The 20,418-nt window shown below is 42.0% G+C and overlaps 1 protein-coding gene across 4 annotated transcripts in view; it reads right to left on the reverse strand.

The window, feature by feature from the left end:
• ECHDC1 (ethylmalonyl-CoA decarboxylase 1) overlaps positions 1-20,418 on the reverse strand; it is a 56,505-nt gene that overhangs the window by 1,497 nt on the left and 34,590 nt on the right. The window lies entirely within an intron of this gene.

A 20,418-nucleotide genomic window follows, 5' to 3' on the forward strand; every position in this document is an offset into this window, starting at 1 on the left:
TGCGCTCCCTTCACAGTCCGTCGGGACCCAGGAAAGGGCCATGGGCCACGGGGTCAAGACGCCACCAGCGCTCCAGCCAGCCCGGGAGGCCACCGTGGGGAGGCGACCCTGGGGCGCGCACCGATGTCCCCAGCCTGCAGGGGAACAAGCCCCAGACACCCCCGTGAGGCCGCACCCTGGACCCCGGTAGGGCGGCGACTGCGTGTGCCGGAGCCTCCCCGGGACGTGGGGAGAGGACACGGGGGTGGGGGACACGGGGGCCGGTGCCCCTCCTTGGCCCTGGGGAAGACCGCAGAGCAGTCGCAGCCCGCCGAGTAGGCAGCCCGACGCCACAAACCCCACGTGGGGCCCGGCCAGTAGGTGGGTGACCGCGCACCCCTAGCAATCACCGTGCAAACCTCCAGTGTGGACCCAAGGTCATGTCTGTGCTTTAAAAAAATTTTTTTTAAGGTTTTATTTATTTATTCCTGAGAGACACACAGAGAGAGGCAGACACAGGCAGAGGGAGAAGCAGGCTCCTCTCGGGGAGCCCGACGTGGGACTCGACCCAGGGGTCAGGACCTGGGTCAAAGGCGAACCTCGCCACTGGGACCCCCAAGCACCCGTGAACTCTTGTAAGTAATTGTGTTGGGAGACCACAAGCCTTTGATGCAAAGTGTGTAGCTTAACCGAGACTGCCAGGCTCTGACGACAGGTGGGCTGCATATGACACCCCGAAATACAGCAAAGAAAAAGACTCATGGTATAAAGATGATGAGAAAGACTAAACTACTTACCCCTGGGCTTCAGTGTGCTTGTTTATAAAGTAGAATAATAGTACTTATGCCATAGAATTAGGAATATTAAGTGAGTTAATATATAAAGGTGCTTAGAATATATTTGCCAGAATTCATCTAAACAGAAGGAATCCTGGATTGCATTTGTGTGTTTAAAAAACCGTCACTGTGAAATCTGCCTCAGTCCCATCCATGGGGCAGTATTACACTTTTATTTGGAATATAGATGTGTATATTTTGTGGCCTCGCAGGGCCCGACATACTGTAAGCTATGGGTACTGGCTTCTAGGAAGGTGGCTGCATTGACAGCAGGGTCACTACGAGTAACAGCAATGTTTCTGCTACAAGATGAGTATAAAGTGGTTTCCTGTAGTTAAAAGGGCTTGATCCCTAAAATACTGAAAGTGAAAGAACTATACTTACACCGGGAATCCCGACAAATGATGGTTGTACTGTCCTGCCTCAGAGACATACACACCATGTTTATAGATAAGCCTGAAGTAAATATTGCCAAGTTGATTTTAAAAAATTGAGAGGAAGTCAAACTGTAAGAGACTCCTAACTCTGGGAAACACAGAAAGGGTTCATACAGAAGGGAAGGAGGAAGGGAATGAGGTGACTGGGTGACAGGCACTGAGGAGGGCACCTGATGGGATGAGCACTGGGTATTAGACTTAATGTTGGCAAACTGAGTTTAAATAAATTTTAAAAAACACCAGAAAACACAGACACATCTAAGATTAACCTAAGGAATACTGTGTAATACAAGTAAAAGCACAAATATTTTCAAATTTTAAGGAAGGCCTGTCACCAATACAGTAACAGTAATACAATGTCATAAATCTAAAGTTTGGAAACATTGATTTTATTGCTATATATAATATATATATATATATATATATATATATATATATATATTTTTTTTTTTTTTTTTTTTTTTTTACTTGAAGTTCGATTTCCCAACATATAGTATAACGCCTGTGCTCATCCCGCCAAGCGCCCCCTCAGTGCAGAAACAGTCATTTCCATCAACTGTAGTCTGGGCCCAGAAACTGCTCGGTCCTTTTACAGGGAGGTACGCACCGGGAGGACAAGCCCACGGCGATGTGAGCTAACAGTCCCTGCGGGGTCCACCTGGGCGGGGGCGCCTGCACCGCGGCCTCGGCCCGGCTTCCTCCCCGACCTCACGTCCCCGAAAGTCCTGACAAAGCGACCCCAGGAGCCCAAGGTCCCTCCCGCCCGGAATACATCGGGAGCACACCGGCCCCCGGGCCGCGCCTTCAGGCGGGAGCTCACCTCTGCGGGGCCTGCGGCGGGGGCGGGGCGGGGGAAGCTTCGCCGCCCCCTGCTCGCCCTCGAGCGGTCCGGCGGGGGCGGCGGCGACACGCACAGTCCTACCCGACCCGTGGGGACCGCGGTCAGGGCTCTGGAAGGACCCCAGGCTGTCCCTGCGTCCCTGTGCGGGCACTCGTCACTGTATGGACTCAGCTAGTATTTTTGGGGCAGGGCGACCCCCGGTAGCTCGCCCGCCCTTCCCACAGGCCTTCCCACGGGCCTTCCCACGCCCCTTCCCCCGCCAGGCCGGGCCGGGGCTCACCACTGCTGCGCACAGAGACAGGCAGGTTTCATCCCGCATACGCACAGCTAAACCCTTGATCTTCCAAAGAAACACAGGAAACAAAACTGCAGACAATTCCCACGCGCACACCAATGAACATGAACATTTCTGCATTACCAAAAACCTCTTAAAAGTGCAAATTAAAACTTGATTTTTCATTATCAAAATGAGAAAAGCGGTTTTAAAAGATTATACCCCTGATAAGACGGTGCTCTCGCACAGATGCCCCTCGGCTGCTGGCACTAGGATAAAGGGGCCGAATCTTTCCTGAAGGATAACATGGCACTAACGTATGAAAGACTCTGGACATTTTTTTACCCTTGATGAAGTACTTGAACTGCTCACAGGATTCATTCTAAGGGAATAATCTGAAATGCGGCAAAGCCTTGTGTATAAGGCAGTTGTCGCGACATTAATCACAACAAGGAAAAGCAGGAAAGCACCAGAAGAGGATACGTTAGTGTACCCATATCGATGGAATATCTTGTACTTGGTAGACTCATGGTTTCGATATTCAATGACAGAACGCCATCATTTTATAAACTATACACCATATGATCCTAGTTTTTTAAAATAAAAAAGTATCTATTTTAAAAAGACCTGAAGAGAGCACGCCCAGCGCTGGCAGGTGCCTCGGGAAGGGGACTGCAGCTCCTGTCCCGCACAGCCCCGGACTGGACAGCCGCGGAGGGGTGCTCGGGGCGCGGGGCGCCTGCCACCCTCCGGCCCGCCCCGACCGACCCTAACCGGCGGTCAGCACGACCCCCGGGGGCGCGGTTACTAGAACGAGCAATGTCCCTTTACAATTAGAAAATGCAAGAAACATTTTAAAAATCTCGCCGCCTGTGTCGTTGGCTCCTGGGGCTGCCGGAAGAGCTCAGCGGGTCCCCGCTGGGCCGCGCACCCTGGGGGCTCTTCCCCCCACGGGCCTCCCCGGCCGGGCCCCACGCCCCTCCTCGCTCACTTCCCAGCCCGCCTCACGTCTTCACTGCCTGAAGGTCCCCCGACAATCCAGGGTAACCTCCCGCCGCCAACCCCGGGCCCTCAGGCACTGGCGAGGCCCCTCGGGCCAACCGGCAGCAGGCAGGGCACCGGCCCCGCGCCCACGAGTCCTCGCTGCCCCCTCCCCGAGGCCGACTGCCAAGGGCCGGCCCGCCGTGGGGCCAGGCCTCACTGAGGAGTGCGCGACGGGCACGTACCGTGGATGCCCCGCACCATATTAAAAGCAAAAAAAAAAGGAAGCTGGAGACAAGAAAATATTAAGAGGACCATGAGGGAGGCCAACACACTGACAGCCCGTGCCCGTCCGCGTCACACGAACCGGGCCAGCTTCCAGGGAGCGCGCGCAACGGCGTGGGCCGGCACCCCGGGGCCTGGCGCCGCGGGCAGGGGCGCCCACGGGCAGGGGCGCCCACGGGCCCAGCCGACCTCCGTTCACTCCACCGGGCCGAGCCGAGCCGAGCTGCCAAGCTCCGGCCTCCGGCCCGCCCTCCAGCGCCGCCAGCGAGGCCCACTGCCGCGGCCGCCCTCCAGGCAACCCGCGGCTTCCCACCACGGACCCCTGCACCCCCACCACCCACCCCCCACCCCCCGTGCGAGCCGCCAGTAGGTAGAGGCTCCGCAGAGGAAACCATCCCAGCAGGACGGAGCAGGAGGCTCCGCCGGGCCCAGCACCTCCCACCCCAGGGGACTGTCAGGAGCGCCGCCTAGGGGCTAGCCTGTCGGGGATCCAGAGCTCGGGGAGCGCAGACACCCGACCCGCACTCCAGAACCCGGACGCGGCGGCTGTTTCCTCCAATATCCACGCGGTAAAACCAGGATATGAAGGCACGACTGGCTCCCTGCTGAGCCGCCACTTCAAAGAGGCCACCGGCACAGAAACCGTGTCAAGGCCTGACTGCGGAAGCAGGTGTGTATTACAGTCGGCGGGATTCGTGTATGCTGTTAAGAACTTTTTCCGAATCACAAAATATTTCAAATACACAGAAAATAATAAACTCATGTACCCGTTCCCCAGATTTTGCAGATGTTAACACTTTGCCACATTGATTTCTGTGCTCTTTTCTGTCATCCTTTTCCCTTCTCTTCCCGGCTTCTTTCTCTCTCCAGCGGCAACCAATATCCTGAAGTTAGTGAGAATCCTTTCCGTGCATGATTTAACTTTTAATAAATACTCAATATGTTGATCCAACAGTAAGCTTCTGCATGAACTAGTATTTCAGTTTTATGTCCAGTACCACAAAGACAGTCCACCTGACCACGCTTAAATTGTTCAGTATTTGGCAGGTAATTTCTATATTGAAAATGAGTCCATCCAACTATCCTAGTGTGATGACATGATCCATTAAGAGTTCAATTAGCCCTGTCTACTCTGGGGGATCCCTGCGTGGCGCAGCGATTTAGTGCCTGCCTTCGGCTCAGGGCGTGATCCTGGAGTCCCGGGATCGAGTCCCACATTGGGCTCCCTGCATGGGGCCTGCTTCTCCCTCTGCCTCTGCCTCTGTCTCTCTCTGTCTCTCATGAATTAATAAATAAAATCTTAAAAAAAAATGGTCTACTCAGATTTATCATTTCCACTGAAGGACCTTTAGAGTTGTTTCCTGTTTTTAGCTACTACGAATGGTGCTATGAACATTCTAGAACCTGTCTGTAGATAACATTTGTATATATTTCTATTGGATTTATATTAGGGTTTTTTATTATTTAAATTCAATCTAGTTAACATAATGTGTTATTAGTTTCTAGGGCAGAATTTAGTGATTCATCCATTGCATAGAACACCCAGTGGTCATGACATCAGGTGCCCTCCTTAATGCCCATCACCCTATTACCCTATCCCCCACCCCCCTCCCCTCAGGTAGCCCTCAGTTTGTTTTCTACTGTTAAAAGTCTCTTACGGTTGCCTCCCTTTGTTTTTATCTTATTTTTCCTTCCCCTCCCCTGTATTCATCTATTTTGTTTCTTAAAAGACGCATGAATGAAAGCATACGGTATCTGTCTCTCTCGGACTTAATTGCACTTAGCATAATCCCCCCTAGTTCCATCCACATCATGGCAAATGGTAAGATTTCATTCTTTTTGATGGCCCAGTAACATTCCATCGTATTAGGATATATACACCACATCTTTATCCATCCATCCGCCAATGGACATCTGGGGTCTTTCATAGTTTGGGCTACTGTGGACTTTGCTGTTATAAACACTGGGGTGCAGGTGCTCCCTCAGATCACTACATCTGTATCTTTGGGGTAAATCCCCAGTAGTGCAATTGCTGGGTCGTAGGGCAGCTCTATTTTTAACTTCTTGAGGACCCTCCACACTGTTTTCCAGAGTGGCTGCACCAGCTTTCAAGCCCACCAACACTGTAATAGGGCTCCTCTGTCTCCACAGCCTCTCCAACATCTAACATTTCCTGACGTGTTAATTTTAGCTCTTCTGAGAGGTGTGAGGTGGTTTCTCATTGTGGTTTTGATTTGTATTTCCCTAATGCCGAGTGATGCAGAGCATTTTTCACATGTCTGTTGGACACTTGTAGGTCTTTTTTGGAGAAATGTCTGTTCATGTCTTCTGCCCATTTCTTGACTAGATTTTGTTTAGTTTTGTTTTTTGGGGTGATGTATTTGATAAGTTCTTTATAGATTTTGGACACCAGCCCTTTATCTGTTAGGTCATTTGCAAATACCTTCTCCTATCCCTTTTAGTTTTATTATTTCCTTTGCTGTGCAAAAGCTTTTTATCCGATGAAGTCCCAATAGTTCATTTTTTGCTTTTGTTTCCCTTGCCTTTGGAGATGGGCCTAGCAAGAAGCTGCTGTAGCCGAGGTGAAAGAGGTTGCTGCCTGTGTTCTCCTCTAGGATTTTGATGGATTCCTGTCTCACATTTAGGTCTTCCATCCATTTTGAATTTGTCTTTGTGTGTGGTGTAAGGAAGTGGTCCAGTTTTATTCTTCTGCCCGTGACTGTCCAATTCTCCCAGCCCCATTTATTGAAGAGACTGTCCTTTTTCCATTGGATAGTCTTTCCTGCTTTGTCAAAGATGAGTTGATGACAGAACCATTTCTGGGTTCTCTAGTCTATTCCACTGATCTCTGTGTCTGTTTTTGTGCTAGTACCACACTGTCATGAGGATTACAGCTTTGTAATACAGCTTGAAGTCCAGAATTATGATGCCTCCGGCTTTCTATTATAGTTTTGTAGGTTAAAAGTTCAACAAAAGACTCACTAATTTAAAATCAAGAACTCAGTAGGGCTGCATTCTGTTCTGGAGGCTCCAGGGGAGTCCACTTGCTTGCCTTTTCCAGCTTCTAGAGCCTGCCCACAATTCTCGGCTCATGGCCACACTCCTCCATCTCCAAAGCCTGCACCGATGGGTTACATCCTCCTCACACTGCATAAACTCTGTCACTAACCCTCCTTTTCTGACACTGAACTTTTCAGCATCCTTCTATAGCATTTTTAATACCCTTGTGGTTATACTGGGTCCACCCACCAGGATAATCCCTCTGCTTTAAAGTCAGCTGATTATCAACCTTATATTCACCTACAACCTAACTCTCCCTGACCATATGATGTAACATACTCACAGGTTCCACGGCTTAGGATACAGATATTTTTGGAAGGCCATTATTCTGTCAACCACAGACACACAGGAATAGAATTAATATGTCACAGGGTATGTGACATTCTGTGTTAGCAGATACTGGGCATTTTCCATTGTGCCACCTTATATTCCCATTAGTACTCTTCTGAGAGCTACAGTTGCTTCACACCCTTAATAACACTTGACATATTCTATCTTTTTCATCTTAGTTTTTCTTGTGGGACTGTAATAAAAAGGTGTCATTTCAATTTGCATTTCCTTAATGGCTAAAAAGGTTCAGTGCTTTTCAACCATATTTTTTTGGGCCACTCAAATATCCTCGGAAAAGTCAGTTTGAGTTTTCTGCCCATTTATTTTAACTGGGTTGTCTGTCTTACAGCTTTGGAAGAGTTCTTTATATATTCTAACTATGTCTTTTGTCAAGATATAAATATTGAGATAATCTCTCCCTCTGCAGGCTGCATTTTCATTATTTTAGTTATGTGTTGATAGAAGTTATTACTACAGTCCAATTTATCAATTTCTTTATTTATGGTTAGTGATCATTGTGTCCTGTTTTAGAAATCCTTGAATACTTCAAGACCATATATTCTCCTGTTTTTTTCAAACAGTTCCACTGTGTTACCTTTAACTTTTATATCTGGAGTTCATCTTGAATTGACTTTACACATATACATATACTTACTAAAGAGACAATTCTTTCCTAATGCACTAAAAGCGTCAAGTTTGTCTTAACCCTATATTTTGGATGTTTCTGAACTCTATTGGTCAGTTTCTCTATCCTTGTATGTACAAAAAGCATCTGTTTAAATTAGTTTTATAACAGGTTTTATGGTAGGTATAAGCCAACTTTGTTCTTTGTGACTACAGTAGTTCCTCCTGGTACTCTGCATTCCCATATGAATTTTAAAGATTGTCAGTACATACACACACACCCCACCCCCCCACACACACACACCAACTTGCTGAGATTTCTTTTGGAACTACATTGAATCTGTGGATTATTTGGGGGGAGAGGTGAATCTTTACAATATTGAGTCTTTTATTCCATGGACATGGTATATTTCTATTTCACCATTTATTTAGGTCTTCTTTAATTTCTCTCAGTATTGGAGGCACCTGCATGGCTCAGTGGTTGAACGTCTGCCTTCAGATCAGGTCGTGACCCTGGGGTCCTGGGATCAAGTCCCACACTGGGCTCCTGCATGGGAGCCTACTTCTCCCTCTGCTTGTGTCTCTGCCTCTCTCTGTGTGTCTCTCATGAATAAATAAATAAAATCTTTTAAAACAAATTCTCTCAGTGTTGTTTTCTAGCTTTCAATGTAGAATTCTGACATGCCTTTTGATTTGTTCCTAGCTGTTTTTGTTTTTGTTTTGTTTTTTTTCTAAAGCTACTCTGAGGGACACCTGGGTGGCTCAGCAGTTGAGCGTCTGCCTTCAGACCAGGGCATGATCCTTGGATCCTGGGATCGAGTCCCACATTGGGCTTCCTGCATGGAGCCCACTTCTCCCTCTGCCTGTGTCTCTGCCTCTCTCTTGCTGTCTTTCCTGAATAAATAAATAAAATTAAAAAAAAAAAAAGCTACTCTGAATGTTATTGTTCTTTAAATTTTGTTATTTTTTTGTTTGCTGCTGGAATATAGAAATGTTTAATTTTTATTAACCTTGCAGCCAGAAAACTTACAAAATTCACTTATTAATTCTAAAAGATTAGCTATATATATATTTTTGGGTTTTTTTGTTTTTTTTGTTTTTAATTTTTTATTTGTTTATGATAGTTAACAGAGAGAGAGAGGCAGAGACATAGGCAGAGGGAGAAGCAGGCTCCATGCACTGGGAGCCCGACGTGGGATTCGATCCCGGGTCTCCAGGATCACGCCCCGGGCCAAAGGCAGGCGCCAAACCTCTGCGCCACCCAGGAATCCATATATATATATATATATATATATATATATATATATATATATATATATATATATATATATTGGATCACAATGTTGTCATATGTGAATAGTAGGCTTTCTTAAAATCCAATCCTTATAATTTCTTTAATCTTGCTTTACTGAACTGACTAGGATATCTAGTATAATGACAGTACTCTCCTTGTTCCTGATGTCAGAGGGAAAGCTTTCAATGAGATATTTGCTGTAGGATTTTTGTAAATGTTCTTTATAAGACTAAGACAGTTCTTTCCTGGTGTGCTAAGAGTTTCTATCATGTATGGATGTTGAATTCTATCAAATGCTTCTGCATCTGTCAGATTGTAACGATCTGTCTCCCTTTTTTGTTAATATGGTATATTACACTAATTGGTTTCAAGGTTAAACCAATCTTGAATTTCTAGAATAAGCCCTTCGATTAAATTTGGTAATACTCTGTAAAGGATTTTTATATTTATGTTTATGGGACTAGCCTATAATTGTCTTTCTTATAATTTCATTTCTAGGTTTTGGAATAAATATTGTACTCATTAAAAGAGTGGGGAAAAAAGCTGGGAAGTATAACTTCCTTTTCTATTCAATGAAGAGTGTATGTAAGATTGATGTTCTTTCTTTCTTTAATGTTTGGAAAACCTGACTGATAAATCTAAGTTTTAAAAACTAAGATTTCAGGGATTGGTCTGGAAGCTTGCTGCTGATTTGAGTCCTAATCTTTCCACACATCGTCCCCCAAATTACAAAATTAACAAGGAGTGAAAGAAAACCACACCAACGGGATTACTCAGAGACAGAGAATACTGTATCCTTGAAATTGCCTTTAAGTACAGATATAAACACCAAATTAAAAAATTATTTCCTGCTGCTGTTGTAAGCCAACAGGCACAAACTGATAAAGAGGAGGCTTAGGACATCTTTGTAAAACAGGACAGGGAAATGGAAGACTGAGGAAGTACAGTCAAAATCACCCCCAGAAGAGAAAATCCAACACTATGTTCTAAAAACTTGAGTGCAAATTGGGGATTTGGTAGTTCATAGTACTGGCTATAGAAAAGGAGCTTGAAAATAAAGGGTAAAACTGATAGTTTGAATAAGCACAGCTTCTGAAGAAAGACCCAGGTTAAGTAGAGAAGGGGTGGTTCCCTTGGAGAAATAAAAGAAAAAATTAGAGAATAAAAATAAGGATTCTGTAGAAACAAAAGGACTCCTCTCCTATTTGGAAATCCACTGTGTGACTAATGCATCCATTCAAAAACTAAACTGTGAGAAGTTGGCACTCTCAAATTAGGAATCCTAGCCACAAAATACTCAGAAAATATCAAGCTAATCCTATAAAAAGCTACTGTAAGAATAAAGCAGAACACGTAAATTCAAACATTTCAGCTGATGAAAAGCACTCCCTCCCCAGGAAAAAAACCACGAAATAGAAGAAAAACTGGTCATGATCATTCCAAAATTAATTCAACATCTTCAAATAGCATAGTTATGAAAAAATTTTAAAAAAAATCTTGAGTCAGAAATTTAAGCATATTTTTGAGAGAGCACACACGTGAGAGAGAGGAGTGGGGGTGGGAGTAGGGGGAGAATCTTAAGTAGGCTCTATGCCTAGCACAGAACCTAGCACACACATGGGGCTCGGTCTCACAACCCTGAGATCATGACCTGAACCGAAATCAAGAGTCAGATGCTTAACCATCTGAGCCAGGCACCCTGTGAACCAGGAATTTAAAAACCTGGAGTGGAAATAAACCCCTAAAAAAATAAAAATAAAAAAAATAATAAAAAATAAAAAAGGAAATCAACCCCTAGACACACACATAAACACACACACATGAATAAGGGCTGGGAGATAAAACTGAACTCAAGAAAAATAAAAGAAAAAGAGAATACGTTTGAATAAAAATTTAATATATATATTTTTAAGATTTTTTATTTATTCATGAGAGACAGAGAGAGAGAGAGGCAGAGGGAGAAGCAGGCTCCATGCAGGGAGCCAACGTGGGACTCGATCCCCGGCCTCCAGGATCACACCCTGGGCTGAAGGCAGCGCTAAACTGCTGAGCCACCCAGGCTGTAGGGCATTTTTTAAAAGCAGGAAAATGACCAAGAGAATGAGAATTGGTTAAAAAAAAAAAGAAGAAGAAAAAGGAGTTAGAGAAGTAAGCAAGAAGTCCTATATGAATAACTGAAACTGATAAAACAAATATTGAAAGCATTCACTGGATACTTGGGAAAATGGACTCTAAAGAATCACCTCAGACATATCCTAATAAAGTATTAGACTTTACATATAGAGAAACCTCGGGACCTCTAAGCAAAAAACAATAAAAAACTTATAAGCCAAAATAATTATAATGCCACTGGACTTATCAAAAGCAAAAAGGTACCAGACCCAGATGGTTTCACAGGATTTACCAAATCTTTACTACGTAGTTCTGATGCCATCTGAGATAGAAAATGAAAGAAACATTCCAATTTTTTTTAATGAAGCATAACATTAATACCTAAAGTCCGCTACATATAACACAAAAAATTAAATTAGACCAATATTTGTCTATTCAAGTGTGCAGTCTCCAAGATGACACCCAATGATCACTGCCCCTGGTGTTTACATCCTTGTGTATGTCATCTTTTCCCCTTGAATGTGGACTGGACCTAGTGACCCCTAGTGACCCTGATCTAATAAACAACACAGGAAAAGAAATGGGATGTCCCTTCCAAGATTGGGTTTCTGTCTTTCTATTCTCTTTCTCTTAGAACCTCCTCAATTTGGGGGAAGCAAGCTTCTAGGTTGTGAGCAGCCCTGTGGCAAGCCCAGGCAAGCCCAAGAAACTCCCAGCAATAGTCAGTGAGGACCTGCCAACAGCCTCTCGAGTGAGTTTCGACACAATCTTCCCTCAGTTGAGTCCTGGCTGACATCTTGATTACAGCCTCATGACAGACCTGAGCCAGAGGCACCCAGCCAAGCCACATGCAGATTCCTGACCCCTGGAAATAATAAATGTTTATCTTTTAAGCTGTAAGTTTTGAGGTGATTTATTACCCAGCAACTGATAATTAACACAAATATCAAAACAAAAATCCTAAATATTATCAGATACATTTCAATGCCATATTAAGGAAATCACACACCCTGAGTAAAAGGGATTTATACTTTAATTGACATTAGAAATCAATTATTATAATCATATTAATAGGTCTAAGAAGTACAATCATTTATCTTTATAGTTGGTAAAAAGTATTTAGATGAAATTCAGTACCTCAAAACTCTTAAAAGAATAGGAATAGAAGGATATTCTTTAGCATGAATCTATATACAAATATATACAAATATGAACCTCAATCCTACAGCTAGGATCTTACTTTAAGTGTCCAACTCTTCATTTTGGCGTGGGTCATGATCTCAAAGTCATGATGATCTCAAGCCTCATGCCAGGCTCCACATTCAGTGGGGAGTCTGCTTTAGATTGTCTGTCTCCATCTCCCTCTACCCTTGCTCCCCCACCCACTTGCAAACTCTCTCTCTCTCTCTCTCTAAAATAAATAAATCTTGGGCAGCCCTGGTTGCTTAGTGGTTTAGCACCACCTTCGGCCCGGGGCATGATCCTGGAGACCCAGGATCAAGTCCCACGTTGGGCTCCCTGCATGGAGCCTGCTTCTCCCTCTGCCCGTGTCTCCGCCTCTCTCTCTCTCTCTCTCTCTCTCTCTCTCTCTCTCTCTCTCTCTCTGTCTCTAATAAATAAATAAAATATTTAAAAAAATAAAATAAAATAAATCTTAAAAAAAAAAGATAGGTGGTGAGAAAAACTAGATGTATGTCCACAAAGATCAGGAACAAGAAAGCAAGGATGAAAAAAAAAATTTTTAAAAAGAAAAAGAAAAAAAAAGAAAGCAAAGATGGCAAATCTCTCTACTACTGTTTAACATTGCACTGCAGGTATTCACTGAAACAGTAAAAATAGGAAACTATCAGAGAAATAATAATTGGAACAAAATGAAACTATCTCTATTGTATAATTGGAAGACTAAAGAATCAATGATAAAACCAATTCAAGCAACAGAAAAATTCAGGAAGGTAGCAGCATATAAAATTGCCATAAAAATAACCTTCATCCTATACACAAAAAAGAAATTAGATGACATAATGGAAGAGAAAACTCGGTTTTCAACAGCAACAAGAGCAAAATACTTTGAAAAAAACCTTCCAATTACATATTTTTTTTTTAGGATTTTATTTGAGAGAGAGCTAGATCTATTACATGGTAAGATCTAGTATCTAGCATAAGATACATCAAGTATCTGATAAGTTTGTGATATGATAGTGATATCCACAGAGGACCTTCTTAAAGAAATAGTATTGAAACAAAAGGATAGCCATTTGGGAAAAAGAGAAAATAACATTCATTACTCCATAAAAATAAACTCAAGAATGGATTAGGTATATAAATAAAACACAAGACTATACACAAGTACTAGAAAAAAACATAAGTGAATTCCTCTATAATCTGGACATATGGAAGACTTTTTAAAAAGAACTCAAATCCAAATGCAATAGTGAAAGAATGGATAAATAGAACTACAATAAAACAAATGCTCGCATGGGAAAAACAAATAAAACATAAGCAAAGACAAAAGACACAATGAGAAGCTGGACAAAAAAAAGCTGAATACATAAAAAATTTATCATCAAAAATGGCAAATATCCCTAATATTTAAAGAACTTATAAAAAATTAAGGAGAAAAAAGCCAAATATTCTGTAGAGAAATAAGCAAAACATGAATAGGTATTTCACAAAAAAATATATAAATGTTTCTTAACCACATGTAAATATGATCAACCTAACTTACTTTAAGAGAAATGCATGTAAAAGCTATACAGAAACACTATCCTCACCTGTTAGACCGACAAACATTCAAAAGCTTAACAGTAGCCTTTGCTGGCAAGGCCAAGTCAAACAAATTATAGAAAATTTTAAGAATGGTGTATTCCCTATGGAAGAGAATTTGGCAATATCTAATGAAACTGAACATTCATTTCACCTTTGATTCAGCCATTCTCCTAGAATTGATCCTTAATATACAACGTTAATAATACCAAAAAATACACACAGCTATTCATTACAACAGTGTACATATTAAAAACAAAATTCAATCAACAGGGATGGGAAGAAAGAAAAAATTAAAAATGAATACAAAAACTAAATGAGCTAAACAAGTATTTCAAATGAATAACATAACCACATTGAAGGAGGAAAAGCAACAGGGAACTAATTCAAGTTACTTTCGAATATGATGCAATACTTTATTTACCCTTAGTCTAGGAGACAAAGAAACAAAGAACAATGGGCAAATCTTGAACTCTTTTCAAATGGTGATGTTACTGTAAATATGGTGAAGTAAAGCCAGGGGCGCTGTGTTGCAGGAGGTACAGTAGGGAATGGGAGGAGAGAATAAATTTGTGAGAATAGACTGGATTGGGAGATACCAAGTAGAAATTCACGATCTCTAATGAACAAATGGATTAAATGAATGCATGCCGTAGCTTTGTTTGCTAAAAGAGTCCAGAAACCACGATACCAGTAGCAATGAGAGCACCACCAGGCATCCAGATCTTGGTTTTTAAAAATATTATTTCCTAGTTAAAAGAACCAGCACTCAAACCACCCCCATCCCCAAGAAAAAAAAAAAAAACAGCAGTACTCCTATGAGGTATGTCTAAATCTACAGTCAGAAAGAGGAAGGTATAAGATGCCTAGAATATCTTGTACTCAGAAACTTAAGGAGGCATTTGAATGAATGGATGAATGGATGGATGGATGAATGAATGAATGAATGAATGATAGGGCATATCAAAAGGATACAAAAGCCAGTGTGAAAGGCTTCCCACTGGCCAAATTTGGGACAACTGAAGCATCAGAACAATCAAGGACAGTAATGAATCATAAATCACTGAAAACAAGCATTTATTTATTAGTCCACACTGATGATAAATATACACATACATACACACACATGCAGGGAAAGGGGCAAAGAGGACTTTTCTTTAGAATACCATGACAAGTGATACACATGGATGAATGAAGTTAGAGAAACACAAACACACAACCATCATAGTAAAGATGGTTTCGGAAAGAATCATCAAGGAACGCTAAATCCAGTGGAGAAAGTTTGGTGAAAAACAGAGTATTAGACTTGCCTGCAAGCATCTCTCAAGTATTATTTATTATCGCAAAGGGGAAATACTCTAGTGTTTGGAGTGGGTAATCAAAATTAGCATCACCAACAAGAGGCAGAAGAAACACCTGGTTGCATCCAGATGTGATACCTCAGGAACAGTATCATTTTTGCATGGATGTTATCCAAACATATAACCTGAATCCAATAATGAGAAAATACCAGAAATCCTCAAAATGAAGACTAATCTATTAAAACACAAAAAGCAAAACCTAGTCTGTTTTCTTTAAAACGTCAATGTCATGAAAGACAAAGGCAGGCTGAAGAACTCTTCCAGATGGAAAGAGAGTGAAGAAACCTCGACAGCTAAATGCAGTACATGATCCTGCAAGAGAGGAAAGCAGCGCTGTCCTGGACACCATTGTCTAACTGACAAAACTGGCGCACACACAGTATACTAGATAAAAGTTCTGCATTGGTGTTAAATTTCCTGCATCTGACAACAGTACTGAGGTTATGTAAGACAATACTCATTCTCCTACATATATGTGTATATGTGTGTATAAAACATTAAAGGGCAAGATGTTTGCAACCTACTCTAAAATTTCTCAGAAAAAATATATACATTTACATATATAGATGTATGTACACATATATAGAGACAAAATAAAAACGAAATATCAAAATGTTAAAAATGTAAAAACTAAGTGAATAGTATAGGGAAATTCTTTATATCATTCCTGAACGTTTTCTACAAGTTTCTAATTATTTCCAAACGAAAAAATGCAGTTCTACTTTGTCTTGTACCAAATTCAGTAACAAAAAATTAAATATTAGATATGTTATTAAAGTATCTACATGGTTTTGCTTGCCAAAAATTGATGCTAAAAGCCAAGTAGTCCGAGTCTGTCATTTTCTCTTTTCTAGGGTAGTTTTGAGATATTTTTCTTTTCTCTCTGTCCTTCCTCACTCCCCTATTTGAATGATGTCGAATCAGAAAGTGGAATAAAGGAATGAGTGTTCTAAGTCCCTCCTAAAGCACATTCCAGAATTTTGAGCTTAAAACCAATCTAAGAAACCATATTATAATTACTCTTAAAATATGAGGCACCTGGGTGGCTCTGTCAGTTAAGCATCTGCCTTCCATTCAGGTCATGATCTTAGGGTCCTGGGGTCGAGTCCCACGTGGGCTCCCTGCTCAGCGAGGAGTCTGCTTCTCCTTCCCCCTCTGCCCCTCCGCAGCCCCTGCTCATGAGCTCTCACTCTGCTCTCTCAAATACATAAAATCTTAAAAAAAAAAAAATTATGAGTGAGCCTTTATCAATTTGACATATATAGCGACTATTATTGATGTTTTCCAAAAAGAATCTAAATAAAATTTAAAGAAAAATTTACAAAGGTGACTTTAGAGTAATAAAGTTACCGATTTTCATTTAGGGCCCAAATGGGTGAAAGGTGAGAACTATATTCTCTGTGGCAAGCCCACATGTCATAGGCAGAATGCTCCCACGAAGATGGCCGTGCCCTAGTCCCCAGAACCCCTACACCTGCACTTCGCATAAGCAAAGAGGCTCTGCAGATGGAATTTTAGGATTACAATACACTAAAAAAGGGAGGTTATCTGAGTAAGCCCTATTTACCCACATGAGTTCTAAAAAGCACAGAACTTTCTCCAGCTGGAGTTACAGAGATGCAGCAGAAAGGTGAATGAAAAAAACTCAAAGTATGAGAGAAACTCAACTCCCCACTGCCATAGGGGGCCACATGGAAAACGCGAGAAGGAATGCAGACATCCCCTAGGTGCAGAGAATGGTTCGCAGCTGATAGTCCTCATGGAGAACAGGGACCTGTCCTACACGTGCAGAGAACTGAAATCTGCGGGGTGGAATCAGGATGAGCCTGGCCCTGGTTTCTCCCTGAGTCTCCAGAACCCAGTGCTGCCAACATACTGATTTTGGCCTTTTGTGACCAGGTTTAGAGAAACCAGTTGAGCCTAGCCAGACTTCAGACTATACACTGGTGAGAGAAATTATGTTGTTTTAAGCCACTAAATTTGTGGTAATTTGTTATGGCTGCAGTAGAAAACTAAAACTCAAATAAGTATTTTTATTTCTTAATTTTTATTCCATTCTAAATATTTTAATTAGGGTTAAAAATTAGAAGCAAATTATCACAGTTCTAGCTTTTTGTTTCCTCATATCAATTTTGTCACTAAAAGGGAAACATAATGTTTGAATGACTAGATTCTGAGCACTAAGGAATATCAATTTTTTACTTGATAAGTTAGTGTTTTGCTTTTAAAAATGTTTTTAAAAGGGCAGCCCCAGTGGCTCAGTGGTTTAGCGCCATCTTTGGCCTGGAGCCTGATCCTGGAGACCTGGGATCGAGTCCCATGTTAGGCTCCTGGCATGGAGCCTGCTTCTCCCTCTGCCTGTGTCTCTGCCTGCCTCTCTCTCTCTCTCTCTCCCTCTCTCTCTCTCTGTGTCTCTCATGAATAAATAAAATCTTTAAAAAAAAAAGTTTTTAAAATGCCATTTTCTCTAAGAACATTTTATATGAAAACTGACTCAACTGAATGCAGTTTAATATAGGGGTCTGTAGGTACCAAGTAGACTTGCCAACGACCAGTTCCTCTTCACAGAATTCAATGTAGTATCGTAATGCAACCTGCAGTGACGACGGCAGAGGGCACTGTCACAGAAAGGAGTGCTTTCTGCTGTGTTCAAGATTCCTCCCTAGGTCAGAGTACAAAGAGGCTAAGATCTTCATAAACTGTCTTATACACTAAAACTATTTTAATATATCTACTTATGTGAATACAAAGTGATATATTTCAACTGATAAATTGGAACCTGAGTCATAAATCATAATAAAGAAAAAGAATACTTTGTATACATAAACGTGGTGAATCTTTCCTCATACTATTTCTAGTACTATGTGATGCCATTTATAGAGTTCAAAAAGAAAAACAGAACATATCAGTTATAGAATAGTTAATTTCCTTTTTTTAAAAGACTTTTTCAGATTTTTTTTTAAGATTTAATTTATTTATTTGACAGAGAGAGAGAGAGAGCACAGAAGCAGGCAGACTGACAAGCAGAGGGAGAAACAGAGTCCCTGCTGAGCAGGGAGCCCGATGAGGGGTCAATACCAGGACCCCGGCCGGAATCATGACCTGAGCTGAAAAGGCAGACGCTTACCTGACTGAGTCCCCCAGGTGCCCCAGTTAATTTTATTTTCTTAGGAAATAAGGAAACAAGTACTTTCATAATAAAAGAAATTAATTATCATAGAATTTAGGGTAGTAGTTTCCCTTAGATGGAAATAAGGGGGCTGTGACTTAGGAGGGGCTTGTAGGAGATTTCAGGAGTGCTGACAATGTTCCCATTCTTAACCTGTATCATGGTAACACAGGTTCCCATTTTGTCTTGGAAGCAGCTGCAGTGGTCTGTGTGTGATACAATGAGAACCCAAATTGCTTTATAGTCATCTCAGACATCTTAAGACTAAAATGTCACAAAAAAGACATGGGCCTAACATCTAAAATGTGGAATTTCATATAAATAAAGAGCTCCTATGTGCTTTCTGCTCTCAAATGTCCCCCTCTTTATATCATCATAGCTTAAAAAACAAGCTTTTTAGGCTAACAGAGAAATACACAACTTTGAGGAAGGCCTTTTTGAATAATTAGGGTTCCTTTGGATCATACAGTGAATGCAGTCCATAAATCTCTCTCCTCTCTTTTGTTCTTTCCCTCTTTCTAACTCTAACCCTAAAATACAAACATATCTCAATCCAGGTCGCCCTTGACCAAGAGTTCCCGATGAGCATCTGAACTCTGGAATCAACATCCAGGGGATCTGGGTAAACGGTGGGGGTACAGAAGAGCTGGCGGAGGAGACGCCCCAGGTCTCCAAATTCAATGGATGTCACATACCAGTGGTTTGGTTTGCATTTCGTACTTCAGGACACAGTGGGTTTGCTTCTGTTTCCCAAACAACAATTTTTTAACCCAAATAAACTGGCATTGAGTAATTAAAAATAAAACTGGGAGGACAGAAAGCAGGCTGCCCACAGATGCTGTCAACAGTCAGGGGCTCCTCAGCCGCTGTCATCTCATCATCCCCCTCTCTGCAGTCAAGAAAGACATTTCCTCACTTCCTGTGTAAGGGCTGCTGCACCCTTGGGGCTTCCATGCAAGACGCCCCTGCTTCCTGCCTCTTCAACACTGGCAGGATGTAGGCCTCATTGTATTCCTGGCAATCTAGAAGCAGACGAGTGACACTCATGATGCTAAATGCAGCACTTATACACTTTTAAGTAAAACCCTAAACCCTAAACATATTGTTTAGAGTTGGATGGTCGCAACGAGGGGACTGTATTATAATCCTATAGGAGTCAGACAGGATTTGAAAAGGGGGCTTTTAGGGGAATCCCTGGGTGGCTCAGCGATTTAGCGCCTGCATTCGGCCCAGGGCATGATCCTGGGAGGGGTCCTGGGATCCAGTCCCGCATCAGGTTCCCTGCATGGAGCCTGCTTCTCCCTCTGCCTGTGTCTCTGCCTCTCTCTCTCTGTGTGTGTCTTTCATGAATAAATAAAATCTTAAAAAAAAAAAAGAAAAACATGAAAATTTGTGCATCAAAGAAACAGAGTTGAAAGGGAATGAAAAAGCTGAATTAGTCACCATCTTTTTTCTTCTAGCCTACTGCCCTACATGCCAGAGAGGAACAGCTTTTGCTTTAAGTCTCAAAGGGAGAGTCAAAAATTTAAACATGGAAAGTCTCCTCCTAAGTGATCCTTCCAGGATCAATAAGGAATAGGAAAAGAGCAGCGAGGCCAAGATTAGCCTTAAGGTTGAAAATCATCCCCAGTGAAAGGAGAATTAATAAGTTTAAAATCATGCCAGGGCACCTGGGTGACTCAGTTGGTTTAACATACAACTCTTGGTTTTGGCTCAGATCATGATCTCAGGGTCATGAGATTGAGCCCTGAGTCAGGCTCCTTGCTGGGCATGAAGCCTCCTGTGGTTCTCTCTCTCCCTCTCCCTCTGCCCTCCCCAATTGTGTGCTCTCTCTCTAAAACATAAAACAAATAAATAATAAGTTTAAAACTATGCTGAAATATTACCATACTGGCATTTATGTAGAAGTATGAGAGTAGTAAGGTAATCAATATCATGTGTATATCAGTGTGTACCTAGGTTAAGTGCTATGCCAAACATCTACATATTCATTAAATCATTTAAATCTATAAGCATTTAGCAGAGATTATTTTTATTTTATGAAGAAATGAGACTCAGATAAAATACTTATT

This window comes from Nyctereutes procyonoides, unplaced genomic scaffold, assembly GCF_905146905.1.
Source record: "Nyctereutes procyonoides isolate TBG_1078 unplaced genomic scaffold, NYPRO_anot_genome, whole genome shotgun sequence".
Classification (NCBI taxonomy): domain Eukaryota; kingdom Metazoa; phylum Chordata; class Mammalia; order Carnivora; family Canidae; genus Nyctereutes; species Nyctereutes procyonoides.